Genomic DNA, 14,209 nt, shown 5'->3' on the forward strand with positions numbered 1-14,209 from the left:
CTTTATTTGAGACATAACAGTCACTCCTACCAATACTGTCATGGGCAAATGCATCTGTGACAGGTAGATTGGTGAGGATGAGGTCAAGTAGATTTTTCCGTCATGTTGGTTCTCTCACCATCGGTTGCAGGCCCAGTCTGGCAGCTATGTTCTTCAGGACACGGCCAGCCCGGTCAGTAGTGGTGCAACCAAGCCTCTCTTGGTGATGTACATTAAAGTCCCCCATCCAGAGTGCATTCTGTGTCCTTGCTATCCTCAGTGCTTTCTCTCAGTGATGTTCTACATGGAGGAGTACTGATTCATCATGAAGGAGGGCAGTAGGTGGGAATCAGCAGGAGGTTTCCTTGCCCATGTTGGACCTGATTCCATGAGACATCATAGAAAACATAGAAAACATAGAAAATAGGTGCAGGAGTAGGCCATTCGGCCCTTCGAGCCTGCACCACCATTCAATAAGATCATGGCTGATCATTCACCTCAGTACCCCTTTCCTGCTTTCTCGCCATACCCCTTGATCTCTTTAGCCGTAAAGGCCATATCTAACTCCCTCTTGAATATATGGATTAATCATTATATTAATCCCCATTAAGACTGATATTTCATGTTCAGGAAAAAGAAACAAATATTCATTCATGTTAATTATTATTTGTCTTTCAGGATAAGCAAGCAGTGCTGTAAATGTAAACTATATTAGAATACATGAGGAAACATGACTGGAAAAAACCATCATGGCCCATTTGGCTTTTCCCAAAGATACCATATTTGGCCTAAATTTCCCAACACACCCCAAACATTTCTGTGGTGGTAATTGGGCAGCATGGGAAAAAGTGGATCATGCTCAATTTTCCACCATTTTTTGTGTTGGATGACAGAAGTGTTCACCAATTTCTCTATTCTACTTTTTGTCCAAGCAGAAACTCTCGGCCTCTATTTTTTATATTCTTCAATTGCTTGTTTTGCCAAATAAACATCCAGTTCCTTCATGAATTTATGAACACTATCTACTCCCCAGATCTCCTTGAGCAATCTTTTCACACATTCTTCATCCTTTCTTCCATAGTTAACTCTAAAACATGCTCCATGTTTTACATCTGACCTTCAGTCCAGGCCCTGTGATTACAGAGTTAATGTTTGTGCGAAAACAATTCATTAGGGCTCAGTTTATCTACATCATTTAGAATCTTGAAAACTTATTTACCCCCCCCCTCCACCCCCGCCCCTCCCTGCCCCGTAATAGATTAGGTCCCAAATTCCAAGCATCAGTTTGGTTGCTCTCCTCTATACATTCTTCAAAGAAATGATTTTCCCATTGTAATGCAGTGACCAGAGCTGGGAGTTGTACCCCAGGGTGGACTGAGCTAATGCACTATACAAGATCACCATTACCTCCTGGAACTTTAGTTCTATCCCTCTGGTTATAACCTAAGATCTTGTTTACCTTCTTTACTGCTATTGCATGCTGTGCTGATGGCGTCAACAAACTATTCAACAGTACCTCCAGATGTCTTTCTTGTGTCATGAGATATTGCTGCCTACTATCATTCATCTTTCCATTGGTTAACTCTGCCCCCTCCCCACCGCCCTCTTGTCCTAGCCCCCAAACTACTAGAAGCAGTCTGCTTCTCCCATCCTTTCATAATTTTAAATACTTCTATCACCTTGCCTCATAATCTGTGATGTTCGAGTGAAAAATAAAAGCTTCAGTCTTCCCAATATTCAATTGGAGAAAATTTCTGCTCATCCAGAACTGGATGTCAGACAAGCAGTCTGACAATTTAGAGGCCATGGAGGGGTCAAGAGAAGTGGTAGTGAGGTAGAGGTGGGTGTCATCAGTGTACATGTGGAAACTGACACTGTATTTTCAGATGATGTTGCCAAGAGGCATCATGTAGATGAGAAATAGAAGGGGGCCAAGGATAGATCCTTGGGGGACATCAGAGGTAACAAAGCGGGGGCAGGAAGAGAAGCTGTTGCAGGTGATTCTCTGGTTGCGATTAGATTGAGAAGAATGGAACCAGGCAAGTGCAGTCCCACCCAGCTTGACGACGGTGGAGAGGCGTTCAAGAAGGGTGGAGTGGTCAACTGTGTCAAAGACTGCAGACAAGTCAAGAAGGACAAGGAGGGATAGTTTGCCTTTGTCACAGTCACAACGGATGTCAGTTGTGACATTGATGAGAGCCATTTCAGTATTGTGGCAGGCGCGGAAATTGGATTGGAGGAATTCAAACATGGAATCACAGGAAAGATGGCCACGGATTTGGGAGGTGAAAACACATGGAAGGACTTTGGAGAGGAAAGGGAGGTTGGAGATGGGGTGGTAGTTTGCAAGGATGGAGAGGTCGAAGGTTCTTTTTTTGAGGAGAAGGGTGATGATGGCAGATTTGAGGGAGAGGGGAACAGTGCCTGAGGAGAGAACCGTTAACAATATCAGCCAACATGGGAGTCAGAAAAGAAAGTTAGGTGGTCAGCAGTTTGGTGGGTATAGGGTCAAGGGAGTAGGAAGTGGGTCTCAAAGACAGGATGAGCTCGGAAAGGTCATGAGGGGAAATTGGAGAGAAACTGAGAAAAATGTGAGGCCAGGGCTAGGGAAGGGTGTTTCCTTGGAAGAAATTTGGCCCAGTGGGCTCGGGGAAGGAAGGGAAGAGGCAGAAGCGGCCGAACAGATGGTCTCTGTTGTGTATCTGTAAAGCATGCACTCCAATGCTCCACTGCCAGAGAGCGCATCTCCTGAAGTCCCAAGGGATCCCAGCATCCCTTTGGAGCACTGTATATAAGCCAGCCCCTAAGGCCTGTTCCTCACTCTGGAGAGTCTTAATAAAGACTGAGGTCACTTTTACTTCAACCTCCCTGTGTGCAGTCTCATCTGTGTTGGGAACATAATAACTGGCGACGAGTATACGAATCCAACGCAAAGATGCAGAAAACTGTGGGCATCCTGGAGAAGTTCTCGGAGGGTGAGGTCTGGGAAGCCTATGTCGAATGGCTAGACCAGTACTTTGTAGCCAACGAGCTGGACAGAGAAGGAAGTGCTGCAAAAAGGAGAGCGGTCCTCCTCACGGTCTGCGGGGCACCGACCTACAGCCTCATGAAGAATCTTCTGGCTCTGGTGAAACCCACAGATAAGTCATATGAGGAGCTGTGTATACTGGTTCGGGAGCGTCTTAACCCGAGGGAGAGCGTGCTGATGGCGAGGTATCGGTTCTACACGTGTCAGCGATCTGAAGATCAGGAAGTGGCAAGCTACGTCACCGAGCTAAGGCGACTTGCAGGACAATGTGAGTTTGATGGCTACGCGGAGCAGATGCTCAGAGACTTTTTTGTACTGGGCATTGGCCACGAGACTATCCTACGAAAACTTTTGACTGTAGAGACACCAACCCTCAGTAAGGCCATTGCTATAGCACAGATGTTTATGTCCACCAGTGATAACATCAAACAAAACTCTCAGCACACAAGTGCTAGCAATGTTCATAAAATAACTGGAACAGTGTTTGCGAGCAGAAATGTACAGGGCAGAAACTATGAGTCTGCAACTGCCAGCAGGCCTCAGGTGACCCAGATGACTCAGAGTCTGCAACAAAGAATGAATGCAAGGCAATTCACACCTTGTTGGCATTGTGGAGACTTCCATTCAGCCTATTCATGCCGCTTCAAAGGGTATGTTTGCAAGAGCTGTGGAACAATGGGGCACCTCCAACGAGCTTGCAGATGAGCTGCAAGCTCTGCAAAACCTGCTAACCACCACGTGGCAGAGGAATATCGGTCCATGGTGGATCAAAGCAATTTCGAGCCTCAGAGAGAGGAGACAGATGCTGAAGTACACAGGGTGCATACATTTTTGACAAAATATCCACCTATAATGCTAAACGTAAAATTGAATGGCTTACCCGTAGCTATGGAACTGGACACTGGCGCTAGCCAAACCATCATGAGTAAAAAGATGTTTGAGAGACTGTGGTGCAACAAGGCACTCAGACCAGCCCTGAGCCCCATCCACACGAAACTGAGAATGTACACCAAAGAGCTCATCACTGTCCTGGGCAGTGCCATGGTCAAGGTCACCTATGAGGGCACGGTGCACGAACTGCCACTCTGGATTGTCCCAGGCGATGGCCCCACACTGCTTGGAAGGAGCTGGCTGGGCAAAATCCGCTGGAACTGGGATGATATCCGAGCGCTATCACATGTCGATGAGGCCTCATGTACCCAGGTTCTCAACAAATTTCCTTCCCTTTTTGAGCCAGGCATTGGAAACTGTTCCGGGGCGAAGGTGCAGATCCACTTGTTCCCAGAGGCATGACCCATTCACCACAAGGCGCGAGCAGTACTTCACATGATGAGCAAGAGAGTGGAAATTGAGCTGGACAGGCTGCAACGTGAGGGCATCATCTCCCCAGTGGAATTCAGCGAGTGGGCCAGCCTGATTGTTCCAGTACTCAAAAGTGATGGCACGGTCAGGATTTGCGGCGATTATAAAGTAACTATTAATCGTTTCTCACTAAAGGACCAATACCCACTACCTAAGGCAGACGACCTATTTGCGACGCCGGCAGGAGGCAAGGCATTCACCAAGCTCGACCTGACTTTGGCCTACATGATGCAGGAGCTGGAGGAGTCTTTGAAGGGCCTCACCTGCATCAACACACACAAGGGACTGTTCATCTACAACAGATGCCCGTTTCGAATTCGGTCGGCTGCACTGATCTTCCAGAGAAACCTGGAGAGCCTACTCAAGTCAGTACCACACACAGTGGTCTTTCAGGAATACGTATTGGTCACGGGCCGGGACACCGTCGAGCACCTACAAAACCTGGAGTAGGTCCTCCAGCGACTGAATCACGTAGGGCTGCGTCTGAAGAGGTCGAAATGCAACAGAAGTGATGTTTTTGGGGAGAAAGATCGCGGCGGACGATATTCGGCCCACAGACACCAAGACATGGGCTATCAGGAACGCGCCCATGCCACAGAATGTCACAGAGCTGCGGTCATTCCTGGGACTCCTCAACTATTTTGGTAACTTCCTACCGGGGTTAAGCACCCTCTTAGAGCCCCTACATGTGTTATTGCGTAAAGGTGAGAACTGGGTATGGGGGAAAAAAACAAGTAATTGCTGTTGAGAAAGCCAGAAATATTTTATGCTTCACAAGCTGCTTGTATTGTACAACCCGTGTAAAAGACTTGTGCTAGCATGTGATGCGTCGTCGTATGGAGTCGGGTGTGTATTACAACAAGCTAACGTTGCGGGGAAGTTGCAACCTGTCGCCTCCAGGAGCTTGTCTAAGGCTGAGAGGGCTGACAGCATGATAGAGAAAGAAGCATTAGCGGTGTGTTCGGCGTAAAGAAAATGCATCAATATCTGTTTGGTCTCAAATTTGAGGTGGAAACCGATCACAAGCCCCTCATATCCCTGTTCGCTGAAAACAAGGGGATAAATACTAATGCCTCAGCCCTCATACAAAGATGGACACTCGCGCTATCAGCATATAATTATACCATCCGCCACAGGCCAGGTACCGAGACCTGTGCGGATGTTCTCAACCGGCTACCATTGCCCACCACAGGGGTGAAAATGGCACAGCCTGCAAACTTGTTGATAATGGCGCAGCCCGCAGACTTGTTGATGGTCATGGAAGCGTTTGAAAATGATAAATCACCTGTCACGGCCCGCCAGATTAGGACTTGGACCAGCCAAGATCCTCTGCTGTCCCTAGTAAAAAACTGTGTACTGCATGGGAGCTGGGCCAGCATCCCCGTTGAAATGCAAGAGCTAATCAAGCTGTTCTAGCGGCAAAAGGACGAGCTGTACATTCAGGCAGACTGCCTTTTGTGGGGTAACCGCGTAGTGCTACCCGAAAAAGGGCAGGAAGACGTTCATCTCGGATCTCCACAGCACACACCCAGGTAGAGTAATGATGAAAGCGATAGCCAGATCCCACATGTGGTGGCCTGGTATCGACTCGGACTTAGAGTCTTGTGTACGGCAATGCAGCATGTGTGCTTAGTTGAGCAATGTGCCCAGAGAGGCACCACTAAGTTTGTGGTCCTGGCCCTCCAGACCATGGTCGAGGATCCATGGCGACTATATGGGCCCGTTTCTCAGTAAAATGTTCCTGGTGGTGGTGGATGCTTTTTCAAAATGGATTGAATGCGAAATAATGTCGGGAAGCACCGCCACCGCCACCATTGAAAGCCTGAGGGCCATGTTTGCCACCCTCGGCCCCGTTTAAACCAGCCTCCAATGGGCAGGCAGAGTGGGCAGTACAAACAATCAAACAGAGCCTTAAACGAGTCACAGAAGGCTCACTCCAAACCTGCCTGTCCCAAGTACTGCTCAGCTACTGCACGAGACCCCACTCGCTCACAGGGGTGCCCCCGGCTGAACTACTCATGAAAAGGACACTTAAAACCAGACTCTCGCTGGTTCACCCCAACCTGCATGATCAGGTAGAGAGCAGGCGGCAGCAACAAAATGTAAACGATGGTCGCGCCACTGTGTCATGGGAAATTGACCTGATTGACCCTGTGTATGTGCTAATGTATGGACATGGTCCCAAGTGGATCGCGGGCACGGTGATAGCTAAATAAGGGAGTTGGGCATTTGTAGTCAAACTAGACAATGGACAAATTTGCAGAAAGCACCTGGACCAAACAAGGCTGTGGTCACAGACTGTCCTGAACAACCCACAGCAGACACCACCTTTTTCGAGCCCACAACACACACCCAAAGGATCAACGACACAACCCCAGACCAGGAAATTGAACCCAACAGCCCAACAAGGCCAGGCTCACCCAGCAGTCCTGCAGGGCCAACAACATGCTAGCCCAGCGAGGGCACAGCCAACACACCAGAACAGACATTTGTACTGAAGCGGTCCACCAGGGAAAGAAAGGCTCCCGACCGCCTCACCTTCTAAATAGTTTTCACTTTGACTTTGGGGGGAGTGATGTTGTGTATCTGTAAAGCATGCACTCCCATGTTCCACCACCAGGGAGCGCATCCCCTGAAGTCCCAAGAAATCCCAGCATCCCTTGGGAGCACTGTATATAAGCCGCCCCTAAGGCCTGTTCCTCACTCTGGAGTGTCTAAATAAAACTGAGGTCACTGTTACTTTAACCTCCCTGTGTTCAGTCTCATCTGTGTTAGGAACACAATAGTCTTGTGATATCTTCACAGAGCACAGCACATACAGCTTCCTACAGCAGGCAGCTCTGTATCGGAAGCCTCCGGAATCTGCCTGGTTCTGTTTATTATTAACTATGCAGTTGCAGTACACAATACGTCCACATCCACAGTGTGGAGCTACAAACATTACAAGCTTACAGACATTACACTTCTCCCTCCTTAATGAAGAAGTTATTATAACAAACATCATACATAACTTTCATGTTTATATATAACACAGGATATAAACTTATGTTTTTTTTCCATATTTACAAATTTAACGTTACCGCTTGTTTTCTGTTTCGAAGAGGATACCTTCGCTCTCGAACAGAACCTTCCAAATATGGTGTCGATTTCAAACTCATTCGAGGCTCATCCTGAGGAACGTTTTCCTCCATGGAATTTCCTTGATTTTCATTTGAACTCACTCTAACTTCAGGCTCTTTGTTTTCCTGACTCGGACTCAGACTTTCATTCTGATTCTCTCCTGGATTTGTTTCCAGTACCTTGGATTTAGGATTTGCTATTGGTGTATCAAAACTATCTGATGAGTCAGAAATAATTGAATCATTCCCACCTCCAACTCCTTCCATGTCTGTAGGTAAAACATGATCAACATGAACAAACCCAACCTGTCCATTATCAAGCATCTTTACCAAATATGTGCGAGGACCACATATCTTCACCACTCTTCCTGGTAACCACTGTAACCATTTATAGTGATGGTTCTTCACTCTCACCTTCTGGTTTAATTTCACACTTCTCTCTTTTACTCTACCTCTATCATGATTCTCATTCTGTCTTAATTCTGTCTCTTCTACGGACTGTGCCAAATTTGGTTTTAACAACAAGAATCTGGTTTGTGGCTGTCATTTGAGAAACAACTCTGCTGGTGTTCTACCTGTAGTTGTATGAGGAGTATTTCAATATGTAATCAAAAAATTAGCTAAATTAGCTCGTTTCCTTGGATTTGGATCTAAAATTTGTTTTATGAGGGCACGTTTTACAAGACCCAAGAATGAACGAAGTTCAGTGACTTTCCTAGGAATGGGTGCATTTTTAATTGCATCCAATTTTTCCATGGTTGGATGTAAACCATCTTTGTCTACTCTGTACCCTCAGTACTCCACTGAGTTTTTAAATAACTCACACTTACGAGCAGACACGCATACTCTGTGCTTCTCTAGCCGTTTGAGGACTTCATTCAACATGTTATTATGAATTTGCCTATTTGGTGCTGAAATTAGTATGTCATCCAAATAACATACTACCCCTTCAATACCTTGCAAAATCTGGTTTACCCTTCGCAAGATGCCCAGTCTTTCTGCAGAAGAAACACTCTGCCTTCATGTATAGACAACTTTGAGCAATGTGTTGTCCCAGGCACCTATAGCATGACTTCGACGCTATGTTAGAATTTCCAGTTTCTGATACTTTGGGCCCCCACCGTCTTTTACTTTGAACCTGCAAGTGATTTACCTCGGTTGATTGACGACCGTAATTATTATTTAATTCTCTGGAATATTGTTCGGCCATGCCCATCGACCTCGCTGTCTGACAAGCAATCTCAAAAGTCAAGTCATCTGTCATAAATAACTTCCTTCTGAGCGCATCATTTTTCACCCCACAAATAAAACAATCCCGTAATGCTCGGTTTTGAAAGTTTCCAAAATTATAGTGCATCGATAGCTTTTTTAATGCTACGATGTAATCACTGATACTTTCATCAGCCTTTTGATTTCGAATCCCAAAACGATAGCTTTCAGCAATTTCTAATGGTTTGGGGTTATAGTGCTGCTCCAGCTTCGTTAAAATCTCTTTAAGCGTTGTGTCCTTTGGCTCATCAGGCACAAGCAGATTTACAAGGCCGGACCTGCCTCCGATAAGCAAATTGCTTTCTTACGTTCCAACACAGCCCTGTTCTGGACTGCATTGTCTGGAACTTCGATTATGTCATTTGCAGTGAAATATATTTCGAGCCGATCCACATACGCTTTAAAACGTTCCCAGTTGTGTCTATATTCCCCCAAATGTCCCATTACACCTGCGGGTGCTGCCATTGTAATCTCTAGCTGTTCACACTGAGTGCTGTATTTTACCACGGATTTTGTAGCTTTTTTCCAAAGATAGAAACTTCCAAAGTCTCTCTGTCGACTGGCTGAATCCTTCACCAACAAAATTTAAGCTTTAAATCATCTGAAAAAACCCATCTCGCCACCAAATGTGATATCTTCACAGAGCACAGTACACACAGCTTCCTACATGGCAGGCAGCTCTCACTCAGAAGCCTCTGGAATCTGCCCGGTTCTGTTTAATTATTAACTCTGCAGTTGCAGTACACAATACGTCCACATCCACAGTGTGGAGCTACAAACATTACAAGCTTACAGACATTTTCAGTCTCAATCTTAGAGACAATGAAGTGCATGAGTTCCTCACATTTATTGTCAGAAGTGAGGATGGAGACTGGCGAGAGGGGTTTAAAAAGACAGTTGGCAGTGGAGAATAGAAGCCAGGGTTCCTCTTTACATTCCAGAATGCCCTCATCCAATGTTTATGCACATACAGCCTTCCTCGGGGACATGGGATAGTAGACAGGATGAAAGCTGGTTGATTTTCCCCCTGCCTAGCTAACTCACATTACGTGGTTTTGTTAAATAAACAGGTATGAAGTTTTAGAGCTCAACTTTCACACTGAGCAAATCATACATAATTGCTCTTAGCAGACAGTTAATTAACTGCTTGTGACATGATTGGCTGGCCAGTAGACCGCAGTTACCAGTAGAGTCTAAGTGAAATCGAATTAAAAAATCAAATTGGTGCAGGCATATTTATGAAAGGGATTATCCACCACATCAGTAATGAACAGGCCTTTGTGTTCCAGTACTATGTGGTTTATAGCCATATTAGAATAATAAATCAAAATACAACAAGAGACAACATGGAACTTCTACAATAGCTGAACTGGAATAGAGTCTGTGATTGTTGAACAGCAAAACAGTAAGTATAATACCCAATAGCAAAGTAGAACAGAATGCTTTCAGAATGGTATATTTTGAGCAATTAAATGCATCATAGAAACTCTATAAGCTTATGAGGAATAGAGACTATAGGGATTCAGGCTTATTCAAAAACATGATCTAAATATACTCTGTTAAATTATTCCTAAAAACGTATCAAAACATGCATGCACAACTTCAATGAACTGCGGACTTATTTATTATAAACTGTTTATATTCTCTTCTGGAGACAGCCAAGTTACAAAAATAAACGCAACTCATTTTGCAACACAGTGTTAAGCAATAGCATACTTCAATTCCACTCCTCAACACCTTATCCCAAGAAATGTTTATTTAGTAACACCACATTCCAATGGAAGTAATTTTTAAACTACAACCTTATTAAGGGATATGCTTGCCTTCTTAAACTTCTGACCAAGGCCTAATAAAAACCTCTCTAAACTCATAAGAAAAGGCAATGGTCGCAGTTTTACAATCAGAAGGCACCATTCACAAGCTCCGTTTCTTCTTTCTGTTCTCAAATCATGGAATAACAAAAACTCAACCATCATCGAACACCAAGTATTGCTTGATACATCTAGGTACAAACCCCATTTTCATTTTCTTACCTTGTAAGAAACAAATATAGCGATTTTGATGATAAAGGTTTAATAAGATCATCTGCTGTACAATCCACAGCATTTAAAACAAACAATGAACTCATAGCTTGAGTAACCGATTATGAGCCAACTAATGAGGCAGCTCTTTCAGAGGTATGCAGCAATGTCTGGACTTGTGTCTGTTTGAGGTATGTTGGTTGAAATTGCCTTTAGCTGGAAGCATTGCTTCATGCATATACTGATTCACTCTCCAACTGGTGATTAGATTGCTAAACACATCCTTACATCTTTAAAATGATTAATGGGTTATATGATGCTTAAGGGTGGGGATTGGAACTTATTCTGAAAAATGTCTTCAAGAAAAAGTATGCTTCAGGCTTCTCGAAAAACCTGAAGTGTTCTGTTCAGTGATTTGATGTAAACTTGTTTCTTTCATGAATGCAGATAATATCATAACAAGCAAAAAATGTTTTTTTTTAAGTCTGAAAACTGCCTAGTAATTATGTTGGAGTGTGGCATGAAATTACATATCCCTTTTATTTACTACCAAAGCTCCCTTCACTAACATGTGTCTGAACATGTTGGGTGCTTCTGATAGCCTGGGTGGATGTGCATTCTTTCATTTGTGTCCACAGTGGAGGCGTCATCTAACGATTCAAATTGGCTGCCGCAGCATTTCATTTACTGGCAATTGTAAAGAGATGATTTTACATTTTCAGTTTTAAAATCTGTTCAAATGATGTTTGGAGATGAACACAAAATACTAGAAGGGTAGTATATAGGAAAATACTTTTAAGGCTTCCCCTTTATGTCTCATGCATGTATAACGAGTTAAATATAGTCCTTACTACTAAGGGAATCAAGGGGTATGGCGAGAAAGCAGGAATGGGGTACAGAAGTTGCATGTTCAGCCATGAACTCATTGAATGGCGGTGCAGGCTCGAAGGGCCGAATGGCCTACTCCTGCACCTATTTTCTATGTTTCTATAAGTCTTTTATTGGTTAGTATTGAAGTTGGCCTCCCCTCAAAGAGAGACAACTTTTCAGGTCAGATAATGTTGCCACACCGAATTGGGAGAACAGGGAGTTGCTATTCCCTTCAACACTAGCACAGAGGTGAGTTACAAAATGATTGGCAGTTACGTATTGGCGATAAGTGCCAATCCTAACATGATTGTAGGTGTTAACTAAGGGAACCTGCAGCTGATGAAATTTCATAAATTTCCAGGCAAACGACTCAAAAACTGGATAGTCCAATCCAAAACCAGACAGGTAACAATCCTATCCATCAGATGCCCTCGACACCTATGGCTCAATATTAATGCAGAGACCGGATAGGAGAGAGGGGGTGGCGCTAACGGGCGACAAACAAGCTACATCGTGAGACACATGGGAAAGTCCGATTTCAACAGGGATGCCTCATCATTTTACTTCTGGGTATCGCAATCGACTATTCTGCTCTGGAAAGGGGGGATCTGATATTAACATATTTAAGTAAGGCTCCTTTCATGCGATATTGGGCTGGATTTTCAGCTTTCCCTGTTTGGGGGCACTAATCGCGGTGGGGTGGTCCCGATACCACCTGAAAAAAGTTTGCGCCTTCGACTGGCTATTCCGCCAAAATGTGAGGATCCATGATCAGGAGCGTTAAATCAGGCCTTACACAATGGAGTTTGTGTGCCTGGGTGGAAAATAGCGGCGTTAAAAGAGGTGGCCACTTTGCACATCCGAAGTTGCGTTTTTGATTTCCTGGGCGCAGACGACATTTCAGAGCGCGGCAGCTTAGTCAACGCATGCGCAGCTGACCTGCCCAACTTCAGGCACTTCTGCAGAGATGGAGCAGCAGGAGAGCAGGCAGCATGTCAGGCATTTCTCAGCGGAGGCTGCTCAGGCGGTAGTCCACGCAGTGGAGAAGGGGTGGACATCACTCCATCTGGTTGGGGGAGGGAGACTGTTGTCAACAATTTTCAAAAGGATATGGCGTGAAATTACCCAGCAGGAGTCTGCGGCAGACGCGGTTGCCAGAACTGGCACCCAATGCCGCAAAAAGTTTAGCGGCCTTACCAGGGTCGTTAGGGTGAGTACCCTTAACATTTATGTATGCCTACTATTCTTCCAACATGAATGTCAGACACTATGTAAAGTATTTTATGTCTCTGCCCATTCTCAAAGTCTTGCAGCCTGTGGTGTGGATTTCTTAATTAAGGATGCACATACCCTCTTTGTTATGTATTTAACCCTTGGTAACCTGTATCACACCACCACCAGAGAGCCTACCTGTTGGAGTCCCAAGGGATCCCAGCATCCCTTGGGAGCACTGTATATAAGCAGACCACCCACGAGGTACCTGCATTCTGGAGTCTTATTAAAGGAGCTAAGGTCACACTTACTCATTGCTCATAGTACTCAGTTTCATCCTTTATTATAAGCGTATCAGTTAGCGACGAGATAACGAACAACCGCGCAAAACTGCAATGAACAGTTGATATCCTGGTTCTCAGAAGGGGACAATTGGGAGGCCTTCGTGGAGAGACTCGACCAATACTTCATGGCCAACGAGCTGGAATAGGACGAGAATGTTGGCAAATGAAGGGCGATCCTCCTTACCTCTGTGGAGCAACAACCTATGGCCTCATGAAGAACCTTCTAGCTCCGGTAAAGCCAAAACAAAATCCTATGAAGAATTGTGTATGCTGGTCCGGGAGCACCTAAATCCTAAAGAAAGCTTTTTGATGGCGCGGTATCGGTTCTACATGTGTCAACGGTCGGGGGCCAGGAAGTGGCGAGCTATGTCGCCGAACTAAGGCGCTTCGCAGAACATTGCAAATTTGATGGATTCCTAGAACAAATGCTGAGAGACTTTTTTGTGCTTGGCATTGGCCATGAGATAATCCTTCGCAAACTATTGACTGTTGAAACTCCGAATCTGAGCAAAGCTATAACAATAGCCAAGGCATTTATGTCCACCAGCAACAACACCAAATAAATTTCGCAGCATAAAGAGGTTTCGGCCAGTACTGTGCACAAAGTAACGTAATTTTCGAGCAGGAATATACATGGCAGAACATACACGCCAGCTGCTGCACAACCTCAGATGACCCGCCATCAACCGTTAATTCGAGGCAGTTAACACCCTGTTGGTGTTGTGGAGGTGATCATCGGACCAATCAATGCTACTTCAAGCACTATGCGTGCAACGGCTGCAGAACAATGGGACACCTCCAGTGAGTGGGCAGGCGAGCTGCAAACCCTGCAAACCACCACGTTGCAGAGGAGGATCGATCCACTGTGGATCAGGCTGAATTGGAGACTCGAATTGAGGAGGCAGAAGTGTACGGGGTACAGCTTCACCACAAAATATCCACTAATAATGTTGAAAGTTGAACTGAACGGAATTCCAGTATCCATGGAACTGGACACGGGTGCGA

At 45.1% G+C, this 14,209-nt stretch overlaps 1 protein-coding gene across 2 annotated transcripts in view; it reads right to left on the minus strand.

Annotated features, from left to right (window-relative positions):
* Positions 1-10,805, minus strand: part of amotl1 (angiomotin like 1) — a 266,649-nt gene extending 255,844 nt beyond the window's left edge. For both annotated transcript variants that reach the window (XM_070891965.1, XM_070891964.1), the window contains exon 1: positions 10,791-10,805. The gene's annotated coding sequence lies outside the window, so the exon portion shown is untranslated. The remainder of the gene's footprint in view (positions 1-10,790) is intronic.
* Between the last annotated feature and the right edge of the window lie 3,404 nt (positions 10,806-14,209).

This window comes from Pristiophorus japonicus, chromosome 10 (genome assembly GCF_044704955.1).
Source record: "Pristiophorus japonicus isolate sPriJap1 chromosome 10, sPriJap1.hap1, whole genome shotgun sequence".
Taxonomy (NCBI): domain Eukaryota; kingdom Metazoa; phylum Chordata; class Chondrichthyes; family Pristiophoridae; genus Pristiophorus; species Pristiophorus japonicus.